Source organism: Oncorhynchus kisutch, unplaced genomic scaffold, assembly GCF_002021735.2.
Source record: "Oncorhynchus kisutch isolate 150728-3 unplaced genomic scaffold, Okis_V2 scaffold798, whole genome shotgun sequence".
Taxonomy (NCBI): domain Eukaryota; kingdom Metazoa; phylum Chordata; class Actinopteri; order Salmoniformes; family Salmonidae; genus Oncorhynchus; species Oncorhynchus kisutch.
The window spans coordinates 110,380-135,947 of record NW_022262743.1 but is presented as its reverse complement, the minus strand read 5'-3'; the positions used below and the strand labels follow the sequence as shown (position 1 = coordinate 135,947).

Here is a 25,568-nt window from a genome sequence, read left to right as displayed (position 1 = left end):
AGTGAACTTTACACTCACAACGACATTAAAGGAGTAGAGTGACGTATCCTGTATGAGTGACAGGCAAAGGAAGCTTCCTGACTTTTCAAAAATCATCTATACAGGCCTTTTCATCTATACAGGCCTTTTCATCTATACAGGCCTTTTCATCTATACAGGCCTTTTCATCTATACAGGCCTTTTCATCTATACAGGCCTTTTCATCTATACAGGCCTTTTCATCTATACAGGCCTTTTCATCTATACAGGCCTTTTCATCTATACAGGCCTTATCATCTATACAGGCCTTTTCATCTATACAGGCCTTTTCATCTATACAGGCCTTTTCATCTATACAGGCCTTATCATCTATACAGGCCTTATCATCTATACAGGCCTTTTCATCTATACAGGCCTTTTCATCTATACAGGCCTTTTCATCTATACAGGCCTTTTCATCTATACAGGCCGAGATCTTTTCTTGATAAAACCTCAGTGCTTTCTGAGGCTGTTGTTACTCCACAGAATATGACTTCAGCCTCCAGACACACTCTCAGTTCCCACCATGTACTTGCTAACTTGTAAATAGTGTGAAGTTAGGTTCACACACTGAGTGTCAGAAAGACAGTGCTGTAGCACAGACCTGGGTTCAAATACTATTTAATATAAGTTCAAATACTTTATATGGGTTCGATTGAGCTTACCTGGTCTAACGAACCAATTTAAATGTCCCTCAATTTAGTATTTGAACTCAGGTCTGCTGGAGCATCAGTGCAATGTGAATCTCCATCACCCCATATGCTGATGGAACTCGTTAACAATCAGTGCTTCATTTGAGCCGGATCCTACTTTCCCGGATCCAGTACCGACATGAGAAAGAAACGACTGTTTTCAATATAAACATGTGAATTAAAGGGATCAGAGTTCAGTCCCGTTGCCTCGTCCCTAATTCTCCTGCCCCCAAAAATAAACATCATGTGAAAACGCCTATTTTCAGCCAGAACCTGATATTCTAAGAATTCATTTGTGTTGTGCCGACCCGGGATTACGGTTTGCACAACATTATAGGCATGTTTGAGAGCAAGGCGTGACCGGTGCTGTGGTGAGAGAGAGAAGCACACCTGTATCTCACACAGAACTAGAATGAGATTCTCTATCTATGATCGCTCTCCCTCTCTCTGCTAGACATGAGCCTGCAACTCTCATCTCTCCAGCAATGCACTTCATTTCTCCCTTATAGAATCAAAGCCATGATGGCAAGGGTGCTGGAGGAGCTGCAGTACCTCTGATTAATTTAAATACATTTGCCAAGTTATAGAATTACTGCTGTCAGTTCAGAAAGAAATGAAATACTACAGAATACTACACCAGGTGTAGGACTATAATTTAGACACAGAGGATTAATAGCCTAGCTGTGGATTGTGTTCATGTAACCCAACCACAAAGCATATAGAGATTGAGGTTGTAACCTCATATAAATATCTGGGAATTTTAATTGATGACAGCCTCTTTTTTAAATTGCATATTCAACAATTTACAAAAAATCTAAGCTGAAATTGGGATATTATTTTAGGAATAAGGCCGGTTTTTCTTTTGAAGCCAGAAGGAGGCTAGTATCAGCTACATTTATGCCTTTACTAGACTATGGGTATATTTTATATATGAATGCTTCCGCTCAGTGTTTGAGATCAATTGACACTCTTTACCATGGCACTTTGAGATTTATTTTAAACTGCAAAACCCTTACGCACCACTGCACTTTGTATACCAGGGTTGGCTGGCCTTCTCTAGTCACTAGTAGGCTCAGTCACTGGTATACTTTTATTTACAAAGCCATTTTGGGTTTACTACCTTTTTATTTGTGCATTTTTATTGTTCAGATATGTGGTGGGTCGTCTCTTCGTTCGCTGGACTTTATCCTGCTAACTGTTCCAAATGTCCTAACTGAATTTGGTAAAAGGGCTTTTATGTACTCTGTGCGATCGTCTTGGAACACCTTCCAAAATACTTTTAAACTGGAAGAACTTGTCCTGATTGGTGTTTGTAAATCACTGATGAAGGATTTTGAGGCTGATTCCCAGACCTGTCAATGTTTTTAATTAGCTGTTTTATACTCTTGTGAATTCAATGGTTTTTACTAGATTACTTGTAGTTTTTCATGTTGTCTGTCTGTCATTTTTGTAATGACTTGGTGCTGCCTATCTTGGCCAGGGCGCTCTTGAAAAATAGATTTTAATCTCAATGAGCCCTTCCTGGTTAAATAAAGGTTAAATAAATAAAATAGCCAGGGAACGCACAGAAAATCTGTCAGTAAACAGCATGCAGCCAGAACCAGGCTTTCACAATATTTCAAATACAATTGTGGAAAAACACAGGTCAGAAAGCAAATGGCTCCTACCTAAAGGAGAAGACTCTAATCGGACTGTAGACCATTCAAATATTTGATAAACTTCCAAATAGGCCTACTGAGCAAACATTGTTTTACAAAGTAAAACAAGAGAGACAGGCTTTCAGCCTGAGAGTATTGGCCATCGGCGGCCAGTGAGCTGTGCATCATTGGGTGAGTCAGTGAAACTGGGAAGCTTTTCTAGGACTGTCATTTCCTCCTCATATTGTACAATACGTCTCCACACACCTAGGCCTAGGCTATTGATGGATTCAAGATGAGGTCGTTTTGATTGATATCACTTTGTCAGTGTCAAAGTAGCCTGTCATTTCCTCCTCATATTGTACAATACGTCTCCACACACCTAGGCCTAGGCTATTGATGGATTCAAGATGAGGTCGTTTTGATTGATATCACTTTGTCAGTGTCAAAGTAGCCTGTCATTTCCATCATTTGTGCTGTATAAAACAATATTATTCTAAAGTAATATAAAATGATGTACAATTGCACGAAATGTCTTTATAAAAGGCCATTCTTCCTGGAGAATGACTTTAATAGTGGAGTCTGACTTTAATAGTGGAGTCTGACTTTAATAGTGGAGTCTGACTTTAATAGTGGAGTCTGACTTTAATAGTGGAGTCTGACTTTAATAGTGGAGTCTGACTTTAATAGTAGAATCTGACGTTAATAGTGGAGTCTGACTTTAATAGTGGAGTCTGACTTTAATAGTGGAGTCTGACTTTAATAGTAGAATCTGACGTTAATAGTGGAGTCTGACTGACTTTAATAGTGGAGTCTGACTGATTTTAATAGTGGAGTCTGACTGATTTTAATAGTGGAGTCTGACTGATTTTAATAGTGGAGTCTGACTGATTTTAATAGTGGAGTCTGACTGACTTTAATAGTGGAGTCTGACTTTAATAGTGGAGTCTGACTTTAATAGTGGAGTCTGACTTTAATAGTGGAGTCTGACTGACTTTAATAGTGGAGTTTGACGTTAATGGTAGAGTCTGACTTCAATAGTACGGTCTGACTTTAATAGTAGAGTCTGACGTTAATGGTAGAGTCTGACTTTTATAGTGGAGTCCAACTTTAATAGTGGAGTCTGACTTTAATAGTGGAGTCTGACTTTAATAGTGGAGTCTGACTTTAATAGTGGAGTCTGACTTTAATAGTGGAGTCTGACTTTAATAGTAGAATCTGACGTTAATAGTGGAGTCTGACTGACTTTAATAGTGGAGTCTGACTGATTTTAATAGTGGAGTCTGACTGATTTTAATAGTGGAGTCTGACTTTAATAGTGGAGTCTGACTTTAATAGTGGAGTCTGATTTTAATAGTAGAGTCTGACTTTAATGGTGGAGTCTGACTGACTTTAATAGTGGAGTCTGACTGACTTTAATAGTGGAGTCTGACTTTAATAGTAGAGTCTGACTGATTTTAATAGTGGAGTCTGACTTTAATAGTGGAGTCTGACTGACTTTAATAGTGGAGTCTGACTGATTTTAATAGTGGAGTCTGACTGATTTTAATAGTGGAGTCTGACTGATTTTAATAGTGGAGTCTGACTTCAATAGTGGAGTCTGACGTTAATAGTGGAGTCTGACTTTAATAGTGGAGTCTGACTTTAATAGTGGAGTCTGACTTTAATAGTGGAGTCTGACGTTAATAGTGGAGTCTGACTTTAATAGTGGAGTCTGACTGACTGTTTTGGTAGAGTCTGTCTTTATTGGTGGGAGTCTGACTTTAATAGTAGAGTCTGTCTGTATTGGTGGAGTCTGTGTATATAAATGTCCCTGCAATGACAGCTTCTCTGCCACTCATTTTCCAATCCACTTTCAGGCTCCAGCAATTAGGTAAGACATTGTCTCTGTCTCAAATGGCACTGATAGTGCTTTGGCTAAAAGAAGTACAAGAAATAGGGAACAGGGTGCCATTTGGGACGCAAAACACTTTTGCCATAAAATAATGTGTAATAGGATTACCAGTGTTTTGTTAAGATGGAGAGTTATCCTCTCTGTCTAAAGCCACATTTATCCCATATATTGTTTATTTGGCTCAAAAGCATTTCAAACCATGAAGGAAGGCATCACACCCAAACTATGTTCATTTTCATAATAAAGAATGAATACATTTCTAATCAAAATAAGATTTTTGTAATCTACTTCCATTCTACTTCATATCAAAAGCTTTCACACATGACTGTAGACTGTACAACACTCGGACATGACTGTAGACTGTACAACACCCAGACATGACTGTAGACTGTACAACACTCAGACATGACTGTAGACTGTACAACACTCAGACATGACTGTATACTGTACAACACTCAGACATGACTGTATACTGTACAACACTCAGACATGACTGTAGACTGTACAACACTCAGACATGACTGTAGACTGTACAACACTCAGACATGACTGTAGACTGTACAACACTCAGACATGACTGTATACTGTACAACACTCAGACATGACTGTAGACTGTACAACACTCAGACATGACTGTATACTGTACAACACTCAGACATGACTGTATACTGTACAACACTCAGACATGACCGTATACTGTACAACACTCAGACATGACTGTATACTGTACAACACTCAGACATGACTGTAGACTGTACAACACTCGGACATGACTGTATACTGTACAACAGCCAGACATGACTGTAGACTGTACAACACTCAGACATGACTGTAGACTGTACAACACTCAGACATGACTGTAGACTGTACAACACTCAGACATGACTGTATACTGTACAACACTCAGACATGACTGTAGACTGTACAACACTCAGACATGACTGTATACTGTACAACACTCAGACATGACTGTATACTGTACAACACTCAGACATGACTGTAGACTGTACAACACTCAGACATGACTGTAGACTGTACAACACTCGGACATGACTGTATACTGTACAACACCCTGACATGACTGTATACTGTACAACACTCAGACATGAATGTAGACTGTGAAACACTCAGACATGACTGTATACTGTACAACACTCAGACATGACTGTATACTGTACAACACTCAGACATGAATGTAGACTGTACAACACTCACACATGACTGTATACTGTACAACACTCACACATGACTGTATACTGTACAACACTCAGACATGACTGTAGACTGTACAACACTCAGACATGACTGTATACTGTACAACACTCAGACATGACTGTAGACTGTACAACACTCAGACATGACTGTAGACTGTACAACACGCAGACATGACTGTATACTGTACAACACTCAGACATGACTGTAGACTGTACAACACTCAGACATGACTGTATACTGTACAACACTCAGACATGACTGTATACTGTACAACACTCAGACATGACTGTAGACTGTACAACACTCAGACATGACTGTAGACTGTACAACACTCGGACATGACTGTATACTGTACAACACCCAGACATGACTGTAGACTGTACTACACTCAGACATGACTGTAGACTGTACAACACTCAGACATGACTGTATACTGTACAACACTCAGACATGACTGTAGACTGTACAACACTCAGACATGACTGTATACTGTACAACACTCAGACATGACTGTAGACTGTACAACACTCAGACATGACTGTATACTGTACAACACTCAGACATGACTGTAGACTGTACAACACTCAGACATGACTGTAGACTGTACAACACTTGGACATGACTGTATACTGTACAACACTCAGACATGACTGTAGACTGTACAACACTCAGACATGACTGTAGACTGTACAACACTCAGACATGACTGTATACTGTACAACACCCAGACATGACTGTAGACTGTACAACACCCAGACATGACTGTAGACTGTACAACACTTGGACATGACTGTAGACTGTGCAACACTCAGACATGACTGTAGACTGTACAACACTCAGACATGACGGTAGACTGTACAACACTCAGACATGACTGTATACTGTACAACACTCAGACATGACTGTATACTGTACAACACTCAGACATGACTGTAGACTGTACAACACTCAGACATGACTGTAGACTGTACAACACTCAGGCATGACTGTATACTGTACAACACTCAGACATGACTGTAGACTGTACAACACTCAGACATGACTGTATACTGTACAACACTCGGACATGACTGTATACTGTACAACACCCAGACATGACTGTAGACTGTACAACACTCAGACATGACTGTAGACTGTACAACACTCAGACATGACTGTATACTGTACAACACTCAGACATGACTGTAGACTGTACAACACTCAGACATGACTGTATACTGTACAACACTCAGACATGACTGTAGACTGTACAACACTCAGACATGACTGTATACTGTACAACACTCAGACATGACTGTATACTGTACAACACTCAGACATGAATGTAGACTGTACAACACTCAGACATGACTGTATACTGTACAACACTCAGACATGACTGTATACTGTACAACACTCAGACATGAATGTAGACTGTACAACACTCAGACATGACTGTATACTGTACAACACTCACACATGACTGTATACTGTACAACACTCAGACATGACTGTAGACTGTACAACACTCAGACATTACTGTATACTGTACAACACTCAGACATGACTGTATACTGTACAACACTCAGACATGACTGTAGACTGTACAACACTCAGACATGACTGTAGACTGTACAACACTCAGACATGACTGTATACTGTACAACACTCAGACATGACTGTAGACTGTACAACACTCAGACATGACTGTATACTGTACAACACTCAGACATGACTGTATACTGTACAACACTCAGACATGACTGTAGACTGTACAACACTCAGACATGACTGTAGACTGTACAACACTCGGACATGACTGTATACTGTACAACACCCAGACATGACTGTAGACTGTACAACACTCAGACATGACTGTATACTGTACAACACTCAGACATGACTGTAGACTGTACAACACTCAGACATGACTGTATACTGTACAACACTCAGACATGACTGTAGACTGTACAACACTCAGACATGACTGTATACTGTACAACACTCAGACATGACTGTATACTGTACAACACTCAGACATGAATGTAGACTGTACAACACTCAGACATGACTGTATACTGTACAACACTCAGACATGACTGTATACTGTACAACACTCAGACATGAATGTAGACTGTACAACAGTCAGACATGACTGTATACTGTACAACACTCAGACATGACTGTAGACTGTACAACACTCACACATGACTGTATACTGTACAACACTCAGACATGACTGTAGACTGTACAACACTCAGACATGACTGTATACTGTACAACACTCAGACATGACTGTAGACTGTACAACACTCAGACATGACTGTAGACTGTACAACACTTGGACATGACTGTATACTGTACAACACTCAGACATGACTGTAGACTGTACAACACTCAGACATGACTGTAGACTGTACAACACTTGGACATGACTGTATACTGTACAACACTCAGACATGACTGTAGACTGTACAACACTCAGACATGACTGTATACTGTACAACACCCAGACATGACTGTAGACTGTACAACACCCAGACATGACTGTAGACTGTACAACACTTGGACATGACTGTAGACTGTGCAACACTCAGACATGACTGTAGACTGTACAACACTCAGACATGACGGTAGACTGTACAACACTCAGACATGACTGTATACTGTACAACACTCAGACATGACTGTAGACTGTACAACACTCGGACATGACTGTAGACTGTGCAACACTCAGACATGAATGTAGACTGTACAACACTCAGACATGACGGTAGACTGTGCAACACTCAGACATGACTGTAGACTGTACAACACTCAGACATGACGGTAGACTGTACAACACTCAGACATGACTGTATACTGTACAACACTCAGACATGACTGTATACTGTACAACACTCAGACATGACTGTAGACTGTACAACACTCAGACATGACTGTATACTGTACAACACTCACACATGACTGTATACTGTACAACACTCAGACATGACTGTAGACTGTACAACACTCAGACATGACTGTATACTGTACAACACTCAGACATGACTGTATACTGTACAACACTCAGACATGACTGTAGACTGTACAACACTCAGACATGACTGTAGACTGTACAACACTCAGACATGACTGTATACTGTACAACACTCAGACATGACTGTAGACTGTACAACACTCAGACATGACTGTATACTGTACAACACTCAGACATGACTGTATACTGTACAACACTCAGACATGACTGTAGACTGTACAACACTCAGACATGACTGTAGACTGTACAACACTTGGACATGACTGTAGACTGTACAACACTCAGACATGACTGTAGACTGTACAACACTCAGACATGACTGTATACTGTACAACACCCAGACATGACTGTAGACTGTACAACACCCAGACATGACTGTAGACTGTACAACACTTGGACATGACTGTAGACTGTGCAACACTCAGACATGACTGTATACTGTACAACACTCAGACATGACTGTATACTGTACAACACTCAGACATGAATGTAGACTGTACAACACTCAGACATGACTGTATACTGTACAACACTCAGACATGACTGTATACTGTACAACACTCAGACATGAATGTAGACTGTACAACACTCAGACATGACTGTATACTGTACAACACTCAGACATGACTGTAGACTGTACAACACTCACACATGACTGTATACTGTACAACACTCAGACATGACTGTAGACTGTACAACACTCAGACATGACTGTATACTGTACAACACTCAGACATGACTGTAGACTGTACAACACTCAGACATGACTGTAGACTGTACAACACTTGGACATGACTGTATACTGTACAACACTCAGACATGACTGTAGACTGTACAACACTCAGACATGACTGTAGACTGTACAACACTTGGACATGACTGTAGACTGTACAACACTCAGACATGACTGTAGACTGTACAACACTCAGACATGACTGTATACTGTACAACACCCAGACATGACTGTAGACTGTACAACACCCAGACATGACTGTAGACTGTACAACACTTGGACATGACTGTAGACTGTGCAACACTCAGACATGACTGTAGACTGTACAACACTCAGACATGACGGTAGACTGTACAACACTCAGACATGACTGTATACTGTACAACACTCAGACATGACTGTAGACTGTACAACACTCGGACATGACTGTAGACTGTGCAACACTCAGACATGACTGTAGACTGTACAACACTCAGACATGACGGTAGACTGTGCAACACTCAGACATGACTGTAGACTGTACAACACTCAGACATGACGGTAGACTGTACAACACTCAGACATGACTGTATACTGTACAACACTCAGACATGACTGTAGACTGTGCAACACTCAGACATGACTGTAGACTGTACAACACTCAGACATGACGGTAGACTGTACAACACTCAGACATGACTGTATACTGTACAACACTCAGACATGACTGTAGACTGTACAACACTCGGACATGACTGTAGACTGTGCAACACTCAGACATGACTGTAGACTGTACAACACTCAGACATGACGGTAGACTGTGCAACACTCAGACATGACTGTAGACTGTACAACACTCAGACATGACGGTAGACTGTACAACACTCAGACATGACTGTATACTGTACAACACTCAGACATGACTGTATACTGTACAACACTCAGACATGACTGTAGACTGTACAACACTCAGACATGACTGTATACTGTACAACACTCACACATGACTGTATACTGTACAACACTCAGACATGACTGTAGACTGTACAACACTCAGACATGACTGTATACTGTACAACACTCAGACATGACTGTATACTGTACAACACTCAGACATGACTGTAGACTGTACAACACTCAGACATGACTGTAGACTGTACAACACTCAGACATGACTGTATACTGTACAACACTCAGACATGACTGTATACTGTACAACACTCAGACATGACTGTATACTGTACAACACTCAGACATGACTGTAGACTGTACAACACTCGGACATGACTGTATACTGTACAACACCCAGACATGACTGTAGACTGTACAACACTCAGACATGACTGTAGACTGTACAACACTCAGACATGACTGTATACTGTACAACACTCAGACATGACTGTAGACTGTACAACACTCAGACATGACTGTATACTGTACAACACTCAGACATGACTGTAGACTGTACAACACTCAGACATGACTGTATACTGTACAACACTCAGACATGACTGTATACTGTACAACACTCAGACATGAATGTAGACTGTACAACACTCAGACATGACTGTATACTGTACAACACTCAGACATGACTGTATACTGTACAACACTCAGACATGAATGTAGACTGTACAACACTCAGACATGACTGTATACTGTACAACACTCAGACATGACTGTAGACTGTAGACTGTACAACACTCACACATGACTGTATACTGTACAACACTCAGACATGACTGTAGACTGTACAACACTCAGACATGACTGTATACTGTACAACACACAGACATGACTGTAGACTGTACAACACTCAGACATGACTGTAGACTGTACAACACTCGGACATGACTGTATACTGTACAACACTCAGACATGACTGTAGACTGTACAACACTCAGACATGACTGTAGACTGTACAACACTCAGACATGACTGTATACTGTACAACACCCAGACATGACTGTAGACTGTACAACACCCAGACATGACTGTAGACTGTACAACACTTGGACATGACTGTAGACTGTGCAACACTCAGACATGACTGTAGACTGTACAACACTCAGACATGACGGTAGACTGTACAACACTCAGACATGACTGTATACTGTACAACACTCAGACATGACTGTAGACTGTACAACACTCGGACATGACTGTAGACTGTGCAACACTCAGACATGACTGTAGACTGTACAACACTCAGACATGACGGTAGACTGTGCAACACTCAGACATGACTGTAGACTGTACAACACTCAGACATGACGGTAGACTGTACAACACTCAGACATGACTGTATACTGTACAACACTCAGACATGACTGTATACTGTACAACACTCAGACATGACTGTAGACTGTACAACACTGACACACCAATATCAAAGATCTGATTTAAAATTGACCAAAGCTGGAGAGGTAATCTATATCAACACCTACTTTATCATTACGCTGCATCTCTGCTGTCCTACAGAGCTAACGGTCCTGACCCTACACCAAGGGGTTGATGACATGGTCCTAGCCCCAGTCCTAACCCTACACCAGGGGTTGGTGACATGGTCCTAGCCCCAGTCCTAACCCTACACCAAGGGGTTGATGACATGGTCCTAGCCCCAGTCCTAACCCTACACCAAGGGGTTGATGACATGGTCCTAGCCCCAGTCCTAACCCTACACCAAGGGTTGATGACATGGTCCTAGCCCCAGTCCTAACCCTACACCAAGGGGTTGATGACATGGTCCTAGCCCCAGTCCTAACCCTACACCAAGGGTTGATGACATGGTCCTAGCCCCAGTCCTAACCCTACACCAAGGTTTGATGACATGGTCCTAGCCCCAGTCCTACCCCTACACCAAGGGGTTGATGACATGGTCCTAGCCCCAGTCCTAACCCTACACCAAGGGGTTGATGACATGGTCCTAGCCCCAGTCCTAACCCTACACCAAGGGTTTGATGACATGGTCCTAGCCCCAGTCCTAACCCTACACCAAGGGTTTGATGACATGGTCCTAGCCCCAGTCCTAACTCTACACCAAGGGGTTGATTACAGTCTGGATGGAATCACAGTCTGATGCTATTACAGTCTGGTGGTACTACAGTCTGATGGTACTACAGTCTGATGGTACTACAGTCTGATGGTATTACAGTCTGGTGGTATTACAGTCTGGTGATATTACAGTCTGGTGGTATTACAGTCTGATGGTACTACAGTCGGATGGTATTACAGTCTGGTGGTATACCGTCTGGTGGTATTACAGTCTGGTGGTATTACAGTCTGGTGGTATACCGTCTGGTGGTATTACAGTCCGATGGTACTGCAGTCTGATGGTTTTACAGTCTGGTGGTACTACAGTCTGATGTTACTCCATACTTATGGTACTACAGTCTGATGGTACTACAGTCTGAGGGTACTACAGTCTGGTGGTACTACAGTCTGATGTTACTCCATACTTATGGTACTACAGTCTGGTGGTACTACAGTCTGTTGTTACTACATTCTTATGGTACTACAGTCGTATGTTACTGCAGTCTGATGGTACTACATCATGGTGGTTCTACAGTCTGATGGTACTACATCATGGTGGTTCTACAGTCTGATGGTACTACATCATGGTGGTTCTACAGTCTGATGGTATTACAGCATGGTGGTTCTACAGTCTGATGGTACTACAGCATGGTGGTTCTACAGTCTGAAGGTACTACAGCATGGTGGTTCTACAGTCTGATGGTACTACATCATGGTGGTTCTACAGTCTGATGGTACTACATCATGGTGGTTCTACAGTCTGATGGTACTACATCATGGTGGTCCTTCAGTCTGATGGTACTACATCATGGTGGTTCTACAGTCTGATGGTACTACAGCATGGTGGTTCTACAGTCTGATGGTACTACATCATGGTGGTTCTACAGTCTGATGGTACTACATCATGGTGGTTCTACAGTCTGATGGTACTACATCATGGTGGTTCTACAGTCTGATGGTACTACATCATGGTGGTTCTACAGTCTGATGGTACTACAGTATGGTGGTTCTACAGTCTGATGGTACTACATCATGGTGGTTCTACAGTCTGATGGTACTACAGCATGGTTGTTCTACAGTCTGATGGTACTACAGCATGGTGGTCATTCAGTCTGATGGTACTACAGCATGGTGGTCCTTCAGTCTGATGGTACTACATCATGGTGGTTCTACAGTCTGATGGTACTACATCATGGTGGTTCTACAGTCTGATGGTACTACATCATGGTGGTCCTTCAGTCTGATGGTACTACATCATGGTGGTTCTACAGTCTGATGGTACTACAGCATGGTGGTTCTACAGTCTGATGGTACTACATCATGGTGGTTCTACAGTCTGATGATACTACATCATGGTGGTTCTACAGTCTGATGGTACTACATCATGGTGGTCCTTCAGTCTGATGGTACTACATCATGGTGGTTCTACAGTCTGATGGTACTACAGCATGGTGGTTCTACAGTCTGATGGTACTACATCATGGTGGTTCTACAGTCTGATGATACTACATCATGGTGGTTCTACAGTCTGATGGTACTACATCATGGTGGTCCTTCAGTCTGATGGTACTACATCATGGTGGTTCTACAGTCTGATGGTACTACAGCATGGTGGTTCTACAGTCTGATGGTACTACATCATGGTGGTTCTACAGTCTGATGATACTACATCATGGTGGTTCTACAGTCTGATGGTACTACATCATGGTGGTCCTTCAGTCTGATGGTACTACATCATGGTGGTTCTACAGTCTGGGGAAGATGGGGCTAAGCCTGCAGAGCACCATTGTTCCTTGTCTCTCTAATGTAATTGGAAGTTTGGCAAAACTCCACGGACTGTAGGAGTGTGTTAGTGTGTGACAGTGTGGAAGGGAGGGGAGCGAGAGAGAGAGAGAGAGAGAGAGAAAGAGAGACAGAGAGACAGAGAGAGAATGTGTGAGTATGTGTCTGTGTGTCAGCAGTATCATCAGAGCGACAGCAGGCATGGAATCACAGAGCACCATGGGACATGCCAGTCACAGAGAGTGGAGGTTCAGAGCACCAGATGCTGAGTGAAGCCACAATGGGGTGACAGTATTAGTCACAGGTCGCATTGAGAGACACACACACACACACCGTGGTGGCGTGGCAGCTTTAGACTAGGTCCCATTGTGAGTCACAGCAGGGGAGCAGAAGAAAAGGCCCTTTCAAGAAGCTACCCGGTAATAGTCTAGATAGACAGGGCTCTACACACCATGGATGGGCCAGGCAGGAAGAAATAAAGCAATAATTTTGGTCTCCAGAATGCTTCTGAGAAAAGACTAACAAATAAACTGAATTGAATATTGGTCTTTGAGAAAAACTCTCCTGTCTACCAAATGGATCCACACAAACCACTGTGCACCATCATACAGATGTAGGATCTTAATTTGTCCAGTATTGTCACAACAAAATAATCCGCAGCAACAGGATTTGAATGTTTAGTCCATAATGTCACAGGTGTTAAGCAATTCGCTGGCCAAAAGTAAGATATATAAAAAGTGTGATACTGTTAATATAACTGTCAGGCCCTAATCTGTTTCACCTGTCTTTGTGATGGTCTCCATCCCCCCCCCCCCCCCCCCAGGTGTTGCCCATCTTCCCCATTATCCCCTGTGTATTTATACCTGTGTTCTCTGTTTGTCTGTTGCCAGTTTGTCTTGTTTGTCAAGTCAACAAGCGTTTTGTCTCAGCGCCTGCTTTTCCCCAGTTTCTCTTTTTCTCGCCCTCCTGCTTTTGACCCTTGCCTGCCATGACTCTGAGTCCACCTGCCTGACCACTCTGCCTGCCCCTGACCCTGAGCCTTCCTACCGATCTGTACATTTGCCCCTACTCTGAATTACAGACCTCTGACCTGACCCTGAGTCTGCCTGCCGTCCTGTACCTTTGCCCCACTACTCTGGATTATCTACCCCTGCCTGCCTTGACCTGTCGTTTGTCTGCCCCTGTGGCTGTAATAAACATTGTTACTAACACAGTCTGCATTTGGATCTTACCTGAAACGTGATAATAAAAGTGTGTCAGTGTGGGTAGACAGTAAATGTATGTAAATAACAAAGCATTTCCTGCGATCGGGGCGGCAGGGTAGCCTAGTGGTTAGAGTGTAGGGACGGCAGGTAGCCTAGTGGTTAGAGTGTAGGGACGGCAGGTAGCCTAGTGGTTAGAGTGTAGGGACGGCAGGTAGCCTAGTGGTTAGAGTGTAGGGACGGCAGGTAGCCTAGTGGTTAGAGTGTTGGACTAGTAACTGGAAGGTTGGAAGTTCAAACCCCTGAGCTGACAAGGTACAAATCTGTCGTTCTGCCCCTGAACAGGCAGTTAAGCCACTGTTCCTAGGCCGTTATTGAAAATAAGAATTTGTTCTTAACTGACTTGCCTGGTTAAATAAAGGTAATAAAGGTAATAAATGAAGATCCTACATCTGTAGGTGAATACCATAGATAGGTTACATTGTCATCTGGTGACATAAAGGTAGAAGACAAGAGTCAGTGAATCCACTACATTAACTTCCACATCATCATTCTTGACAATAATTGTTCTGCATCAAAGTATTGTGCTTCTGGTAAGATGTGCTTGTTTTACACATCTCAAGTTACAGATGCAGCACATGTTCAGTTGGATTGTGAGGGAAAGGAAATCTACCCAGTGAAGTTGAGAGCTTTTTGCAATCAAGGTTATTTGACTAAAAGAGGGAGAGGGCAGAGGATGGGTGTGTGGTGACAGCAGAGTATTTATCCCTGTGTCAGGAGGCTGCTATAAATTACATCTGAAATGATGCATCTATACCTTATCCAGCCAGATTCATGCTTGCTTGGCTCACCACTTGGCTAACACCGGCAGTGTATCAGCAACACTATGGCTACGTCCCAAAAGGCACCCTATTCCTTATGTAGTGCACAACTATTGACCAGGGCCCCATAGGGCTCTGGCCAAAAGAAGTGCACTGTATAGGGTGCAGTTTGGGAGGCAGAATACTTTTCATTTCTTTAATCAAAGTGAACTAGCCAACAACAAGCTGCTGTGTTGTGATTCGCTCCAATAAATATAATGTTGGTGCCAAGACAGAGCGATGTCCAAATCAATATTTCTTGTTGGTTTTATTTGGTTGTTGTTTCACCAGGACTCAGGAGGAAGAATATTTTGTGACTCGACTGAAACAGTTGATGCGATTATTTGGCTTGTGGGTGTGGCTGTAGTGCTTTTCAATTTGACCAATCGTATATTTACTAATATCTGCACAATGTGGCAGAGGGAGACTATTCTATTTTATAACAGCATTCATGAATAAGCCCTAATTGATGCTTATACATGTTATCATAAATGTTAAAAATGCTTATGAATTGAAAATGGAGTTAGTCTAATTTGGCATGAATATATTACTGTGTAAAATAACTGACAAGAACAGCCCAAAATACCCTTCTTTAAATCCTGAATGGGTTCCAGAGAAGAGGAGAATGCCTTCCGTTAGCATAGCCTGAATCCCAATCAGAGAAGAGGCTAATGCCTTCCATTAGCATAGCCTGCGTCCCAATCAGAGAAGAGGCTAATGCCTTCAATTAGCATAGCCTGCATCCCAATCAGAGAAGAGGCTAATGCCTGCTACTAGCATATCCTGCATCCTTAATCAGAGAAGAGGCTAATGCCTTCCATTAGCATAGCCTGCATCCCAATCAGAGAAGAGGTTAATGCCTGCTACAAGCATAGCCTGCATCCTTAATCAGAGAAGAGGCTAATGCCTTCCATTAGCATAGCCTGCATCCTTAATCAGAGAAGAGGAGAATGCCTGCCATTAGCATAGCCTGCATCCTTAATCAGAGAAGAGGCTAATGCCTTCCATTAGCATAGCCTGAATCCCAATCAGAGAAGAGGCTAATGCCTTCCATTAGCATAGCCTGCATCCCAATCAGAGAAGAGGCTAATGCCTTCCATTAGCATAGCCTGCATCTCAATCAGAGAAGAGGCTAATGCCTTACATTAGCATAGCCTGCATCCCAATCAGAGAAGAGGCTAATGCCTGCTACTAGCATAGCCTGCATCCTTAATCAGAGAAGAGGCTAATGCCTTCCATTAGCATAGCCTGCATCCCAATCAGAGAAGAGGCTAATGCCTGCCATTAGTGTAGCCTGCATCCCAATCAGAGAAGAGGCTAATGACTTCCATTAGCGTAGCCTGCATCCCAATCAGAGAAGAGGTTAATGCCTGCCATTAGTATAGCCTGCATCCCAAATGGCCCCCGATTCATTATATAGTGCACTTCTTATGACCAGAGCTCTATAAAGGGAAAGTGTACTATTTAGTATGCAGCCAGAGGCATTTCAACCCTCTTTGGACATGTCCCTTAATTCACCTAGTGTAGAGGAGATTATAATGTGTTATAATGGTCTCTTAATGAATGCTACGTTGCATCGTTTGTGGGGAATATGTTCTGTGTCTCCCGAATACATAATTAGACCAGTATCTAACCTGACTATTTGTCTTTTTTTCACCAAACTTTTCACTTAAAACCAAGGACATGGAAACATGTTTTGTTGATTCCACATTGAATTCAAGTTTAGTTGACAACTCAACCAAATGTAAATCAAAACTAGACGTTGAAATAGCGTCTGTTCCCAGTGGGTGTGTCTACAGTGTCATAATGGGTGGGTGTGTCTACAGTGTAATAATGGGTGGGTGTGTCTACAGTGTCATAATGGGTGGGTGTGTCTACAGTGAAATAATGGGGTTGTATGTTAGTCACATTGTAAATGACGTCTGTTCCCAGTGGGTGTGTCTACAGTGTCATAATGGGGTTGTATGTTAGTCACATTGTAAATGACGTCTGTTCCCAGTGGGTGTGTCTACAGTGTCATAATGGGGTTGTATGTTAGTCACATTGTAAATAACGTCTGTTCCCAGTGGGTGTGTCTACAGTGTAATAATGGGTGGGTGTGTCTACAGTGTCATAATGGGTGGGTGTGTCTACAGTGTAATAATGGGGTTGTATGTTAGTCACATTGTAAATGACGTCTGTTCCCAGTGGGTGTGTCTACAGTGTAATAATGGGGTTATATGTTAGTCACATTGTAAATGACGTCTGTTCCCAGTTGGTGTGTCTACAGTGTAATAATGGGGTTATATGTTAGTCACATTGTAAACAACATCTGTTCCCAGTGGGTGTGTCTACAGTGTAATAATGGGGTTATATGTTAGTCACATTGTAAATGACGTCTGTTCCCAGTGGGTGTGTCTACAGTGTAATAATGGGGTCATATGTTAGTCACATTGTAAATGACGTCTGTTCCCAGTGGGTGTGTCTACAGTGTAATAATGGGGTTATATGTTAGTCACATTGTAAAGTCTGGTAAAGAATAAATCACACCTGGGTTTAAATACTATTTGAAATCTTTCAAATGAAAACAGCGTTTGCTAAGCTGGTCTGGAGAGCCAAATGGGCGGGGTTTGTACTTGTGTGACTATTGTCCTGGCTCCATTGCAACAGATGAGTTCAATCAAGCCCAGCAAAAGTGTTTGAATTGGTTTCAAATAGTATTGGTACACAGCTCTGGATGAATGTCTCCACAAGAGGTGCCTAAACCGCCGCAATACAGAAGTGTATTAATTTGCATGAATAAATAATGATCATAGTTCTATTCTTCCTTCCAGACAGGAAGGTAGTGTAGGTTTGTGGTTGACTGGGAAATGAAATACCACTGAGACTGCTGCTACATTATTCAACAAGATGTAAGCAATCTGTGTAGTGTGTGTCGCTCTCTTACTCTCTCTCTCTCTCTCTCTCTCTCTCTCTCTCTCTCTCTCTCTCTCTCTCTCTCTCTCTCTCTCTCTCTCTCTCTCTCCCTCTCTCTCTCTCTCTCTGTCTGTGTATGTGTATGAATGTGTGTGTAGTGTATTGTGGTAGCACTGCAGCCTGAAAGTAAGGATTAAAGAAGCAGTAACCAAGCAGTGGTCAGGACCGAGGACAGCGGTCAGGACTGAGGACAGCGGTCAGGACCGAGGACAGCGGTCAGGCCCGAGGACAGCGGTCAGGATCAAGGACAGCGGTCAGGATCAAGGACATTGGTCAGGTCCAAGGACAGAGGTCAGGGCCGAGGACAGCGGTCAGGACCGAGGACCGCGGTCAGGACCGAGGACAGCAGTCAGGACCGAGGACAGCGGTCAGGACCGAGGACAGTGGTCAGGACCAAAACATAGGAGTTAGTTAGTTTCCTCTTTTAGGTGTACTTTGTGGTCCTGGTAAAATGTATGGCAGAAGATGTAAATCAAAACGACTGTTGGTTTTCTTCCACTTGGAAGCAGAGTGAAGGAGATGACTGTAATATCTCTGACATCTCCTACGTTAACAACAGTCAGAGATGGCTATATATCTGTTCATTCTGTCTATCTGCGTCATTATCCATTAGCAACTCAGTATTATTTTAACCAGAAGACACTGAAAGTGAAATCCATCGGTCTATTCACGTAACAGACAGTTTGTTCTTTCAGCTTTTACAACATTGTGTGAAGAGAAAGTATTTATGTCAGTGATAGACTCTGTGATACGAATGTCTTTCTGTTTCTGTCAGGGAAAGACGTATTTAAGATAAAAGTAGCATGAAAGTGGGTGAGATTTTAAAGGAATGCTTGGTTTGCTCCAGTGTGTATAAATGCTTCTTCCACATAAGGTCTGTGTCCCAAATGGCAGCCTATTTTCTATACAAGTTACTGCATTTGACCAGAGCCCAATGGGATACCCTATGGGCCCTGGTAAAAAGTAGTGCACTACACAGGGAATAGGGTGCCACTCAGGACACGCACAAAGTCATCTAAGATGCACTTAGGAGGAACCATAATTAAGAGACCATTTTCTCTCATCACAAAGAGTCTCTGGTGAGGTTATGATTCATCCTGACTTTCTAGGGCCCACTTTTTCTTCACGTTTCAAGTGCACGCGTCCCAAATGGCACCCTATTCTCTAAATAGTACACTACTTTTGAACAGGGCTCATAGGGCTCTAGTCAAAAGTAATGCAGTATGTAAGGAATAGGGTAGGGAATAGGTTGCCATTTGGGACACAGTCCTTCTAACATGAGTATCATTAGGATCTACAGGTATGTGTAATTATATGTGACCTTGGCTTTGGTTGACGGAAGTGCTGTGTGTTTACGATGACTCGATTTAAAACATGAGAACCCATCAAGGTTTTATCAAGTGTGGTATGTGGAGAGGTATCTGAGGAACTCCAATGGAGATGTTTTGTATTGTGCATTTGTTTATATCCTGCTGCTGAAATAATGACTGTTTCTTTCAACGTGACTCACAACCCCACAGAAATGCAAAATATATAGGTTACAAAATGAATGGGATGCCATTACAACCAATAGCATCCAAATATGCTGAGAATCTCCATTCCAACTTCCCTCTGAGATCTGACAGTGCTGTGTGTAGCCGAACAATCCACACTGTTTCTATTGGAATACAGGACCTAGATCTGTGTTAGGAGGGTTCTATCCACACGGTTTCTATTGGAATACTGGACCTAGATCTGTGTTAGGAGGGTTCTACCCACACGGTTTCTATTGGAATACTGGACCTCGATCTGTGTTAGGAGGGTTCTATTGGAATACTGGACCTAGATCTGTGTTAGGAGGGTTCTATTGGAATACTGGACCTAGATCTGTGTTAGGGGGTTCTATTGGAATACAGGACCTCAATCTGTGTTAGGAGGGTTCTATCCACACGGTTTCTATTGGAATACAGGACCTCAATCTGTGTTAGGAGGGTTCTATCCACACGGTTTCTATTGGAATACTGGACCTAGATCTGTGTTAGGAGGGTTCTATCCACACGGTTTCTATTGGAATATTGAATGTCAATCTGTGTTAGGAGGGTTCTATCCACACGGTTTCTATTGGAATACAGGACCTCAATCTGTGTTAGGAGGGTTCTATCCACACGGTTTCTATTGGAATACAGGACCTAGATCTGTGTTAGGAGGGTTCTATTGGAATACTGGACCTCAATCTGTGTTAGGAGGGTTCTATCCACACGGTTTCTATTGGAATACTGGACCCAGATCTGTGTTAGGAGGGTTCTATCCACACGGTTTCTATTGGAATACAGGACCTAGATCTGTGTTAGGAGGGTTCTATCCACACGGTTTCTATTGGAATACTGGACCTAGATCTGTGTTAGGAGGGTTCTATCCACAAGGTTTCTATTGGAATACTGGACCTCAATCTGTGTTAGGAGGGTTCTACCCACACGGTTTCTATTGGAATACTGGACCTCAATCTGTGTTAGGAGGGTTCTATTAACACGGTTTCTATTGGAATACTGGACCTAGATCTGTGTTAGGAGGGTTCTATCCACACGGTTTCTATTGGAATACTGGACCTCGATCTGTGTTAGGGGGGTTCTATTGGAATACTGGACCTAGATCTGTGTTAGGGGGGTTCTATCCACACGGTTTCTATTGGAATACTGGACCTAGATCTGTGTTATGGGGGTTCTATTGGAATACTGGATCTAGATCTGTGTTAGGAGGGTCCTATTTGAATACTGGACCTAGATCTGTGTTAGGAGGGTTCTATCCACAAGGTTTCTATTGGAATACTGGACCTCAATCTGTGTTAGGAGGGTTCTACCCACACGGTTTCTATTGGAATACTGGACCTCAATCTGTGTTAGGAGGGTTCTATTAACACGGTTTCTATTGGAATACTGGACCTAGATCTGTGTTAGGAGGGTTCTATCCACACGGTTTCTATTGGAATACTGGACCTCGATCTGTGTTAGGGGGGTTCTATTGGAATACTGGACCTAGATCTGTGTTAGGGGGGTTCTATTGGAATACTGGACCTAGATCTGTATTAGGAGGGTTCTATCCACAAGGTTTCTATTGGAATACTGGACCTAGATCTGTGTTAGGAGGTTTCTATTGGAATACTGGACCTAGATCTGTGTTATGGGGGTTCTATTGGAATACTGGACCTAGATCTGTGTTAGGAGGGTCCTATTTGAATACTGGACCTAGATCAGTTTTAGGAGGGTCCTATTGGAATACTGGACCTCAAACTGTGATAGGGGGGTTCTTTTGGAATACTGGACCTAGAGACTTGAGATTCATCCTATGGTTGACTCACCCTGACCACGGTTTCTACCCACTGAAGACATGGTTGATATTGGAACATCGGATGTGAGTGTTTTCTTAGGAGTTAATCACAAGCTAGGTTTTAAATAACCATATTGATTAGTGGTTGTTTGTTAGGCTAAGCCTCCATCCCTCCTCCTTCCTCCTTCCTTCCTTCCTTCCTTCCTTCCTTCCTTCCTTCCTTCCTTCCTTCCTTCCTTCCTTCCTTCCTTCCTTCCTTCCTTCCTTCCTTCCTTCCTTCCTTCCTTCCTTCCTTCCTTCCTTCCTTCCTTCCTTCCTTCCTTCCTTCCTTCCTTCCTTCCTCCCCTCCCTCCTTCCCCTCCCCTCCCCTCCCCTCCACGCATAATTTATCCCAGATTACTGATGGATGGAGGGGGAATTGACATGGGGAGTCAGCAGCAGCAACATTTTGTTTATTCACACATGGACGATTGATCGTTGAACATCGATTGGATAATTGTTATTTTCACCCAGCTGGGTGGCTGGGTTGTGGAGAAAAATAAGGCTGTGGGACTCCCATCCCAGGCCTGTGGGCTGTGAGAATAGATCTGTCTGTGGTTCTTACCCAAGTTCCCAGTCATCAGATAGGCGTTGTGGAAGTCCTTCATGCCCAGGCCAACGATGTGGATGAATTCCTCGATGACCTGCATCAGCTCCACTGCACCTGGATAGATCTAGAGAGACGACAACAGCATTACAGTTAACTAGTGAGAGATGAGGACAACAGTACAGTTAACTAGTTAGAGATGAGGACAACAGTACAGTTAACTAGTGAGAGATGAGGACAACAGTACAGTTAACTAGTGAGAGATGAGGACAACAGTACAGTTAACTAGTGAGAGATGAGGACAACAGTACAGTTAACTAGTGAGAGATGAGGACAACAGTACAGTTAACTAGTTAGAGATGAGGACAACAGTACAGTTAACTAGTGAGAGATGAGGACAACAGTACAGTTAACTAGTTAGAGATGAGGACAACAGTACAGTTAACTAGTGAGAGATGAGGACAACAGTACAGTTAACTAGTGAGAGATGAGGACAACAGTACAGTTAACTAGTGAGAGATGACAACAACATTTCAGTTAACTAGTGAGAGATGAGGACAACAGTACAGTTAACTAGTGAGAGATGAGGACAACAGTACAGTTAACTAGTGAGAGATGAGGACAACAGTACAGTTAACTAGTGAGAGATGAGGACAACAGTACAGTTAACTAGTGAGAGATGAGGACAACAGTACAGTTAACTAGTTAGAGATGAGGACAACAGTACAGTTAACTAGTGAGAGATGAGGACAACAGTACAGTTAACTAGTTAGAGATGAGGACAACAGTACAGTTAACTAGTGAGAGATGAGGACAACAGTACAGTTAACTAGTGAGAGATGAGGACAACAGTACAGTTAACTAGTGAGAGATGACAACAACATTTCAGTTAACTAGTGAGAGATGAGGACAACAGTACAGTTAACTAGTGAGAGATGAGGACAACAGTACAGTTAACTAGTGAGAGATGACAACAACATTTCAGTTAACTAGTTAGAGATGTGGACAACAGTACAGTTAACTAGTGAGAGATGAGGACAACAGTACAGTTAACTAGTGAGAGATGAGGACAACAGTACAGTTAACTAGTGAGAGATGTGGACAACAGTACAGTTAACTAGTGAGAGATGACAACAACATTTCAGTTAACTAGTTAGAGATGTGGACAACAGTACAGTTAACTAGTGAGAGATGAGGACAACAGTACAGTTAACTAGTGAGAGATGAGGACAACAGTACAGTTAACTAGTGAGAGATGTGGACAACAGTACAGTTAACTAGTGAGAGATGACAACAACATTTCAGTTAACTAGTGAGAGATGAGGACAACAGTACAGTTAACTAGTGAGAGATGTGGACAACAGTACAGTTAACTAGTGAGAGATGAGGACAACAGTACAGTTAACTAGTGAGAGATGAGGACAACAGTACAGTTAACTAGTGAGAGATGTGGACAACAGTACAGTTAACTAGTTAGAGATGAGGACAACAGTACAGTTAACTAGTGAGAGATGAGGACAACAGTACAGTTAACTAGTGAGAGATGAGGACAACAGTACAGTTAACTAGTGAGAGATGACAACAACATTTCAGTTAACTAGTGAGAGATGAGGACAACAGTACAGTTAACTAGTGAGAGATGAGGACAACAGTACAGTTAACTAGTGAGAGATGACAACAACATTTCAGTTAACTAGTTAGAGATGTGGACAACAGTACAGTTAACTAGTGAGAGATGAGGACAACAGTACAGTTAACTAGTGAGAGATGAGGACAACAGTACAGTTAACTAGTGAGAGATGTGGACAACAGTACAGTTAACTAGTGAGAGATGACAACAACATTTCAGTTAACTAGTGAGAGATGAGGACAACAGTACAGTTAACTAGTGAGAGATGTGGACAACAGTACAGTTAACTAGTGAGAGATGAGGACAACAGTACAGTTAACTAGTGAGAGATGAGGACAACAGTACAGTTAACTAGTGAGAGATGTGGACAACAGTACAGTTAACTAGTGAGAGATGTGGACAACAGTACAGTTAACTAGTGAGAGATGAGGACAACAGTACAGTTAACTAGTGAGAGATGACAACAACAGTACAGTTAACTAGTGAGAGATGAGGACAACAGTACAGTTAACTAGTGAGAGATGAGGACAACAGTACAGTTAACTAGTGAGAGATGAGGACAACAGTACAGTTAACTAGTGAGAGATGAGGACAACAGTACAGTTAACTAGTGAGAGATGAGGACAACAGTACAGTTAACTAGTGAGAGATGAGGACAACAGTACAGTTAACTAGTGAGAGATGAGGACAACAGTACAGTTAACTAGTGAGAGATGACAACAACATTTCAGTTAACTAGTTAGAGATGTGGACAACAGTACAGTTAACTAGTGAGAGATGAGGACAACAGTACAGTTAACTAGTGAGAGATGAGGACAACAGTACAGTTAACTAGTGAGAGATGTGGACAACAGTACAGTTAACTAGTGAGAGATGACAACAACATTTCAGTTAACTAGTGAGAGATGAGGACAACAGTACAGTTAACTAGTGAGAGATGTGGACAACAGTACAGTTAACTAGTGAGAGATGAGGACAACAGTACAGTTAACTAGTGAGAGATGAGGACAACAGTACAGTTAACTAGTGA

General features: G+C 42.3%; 1 pseudogene; it reads right to left on the bottom strand.

Annotated features, from left to right (window-relative positions):
• Positions 1-25,568, bottom strand: part of LOC116362159 (adhesion G protein-coupled receptor B3-like) — a 105,419-nt pseudogene that overhangs the window by 13,295 nt on the left and 66,556 nt on the right.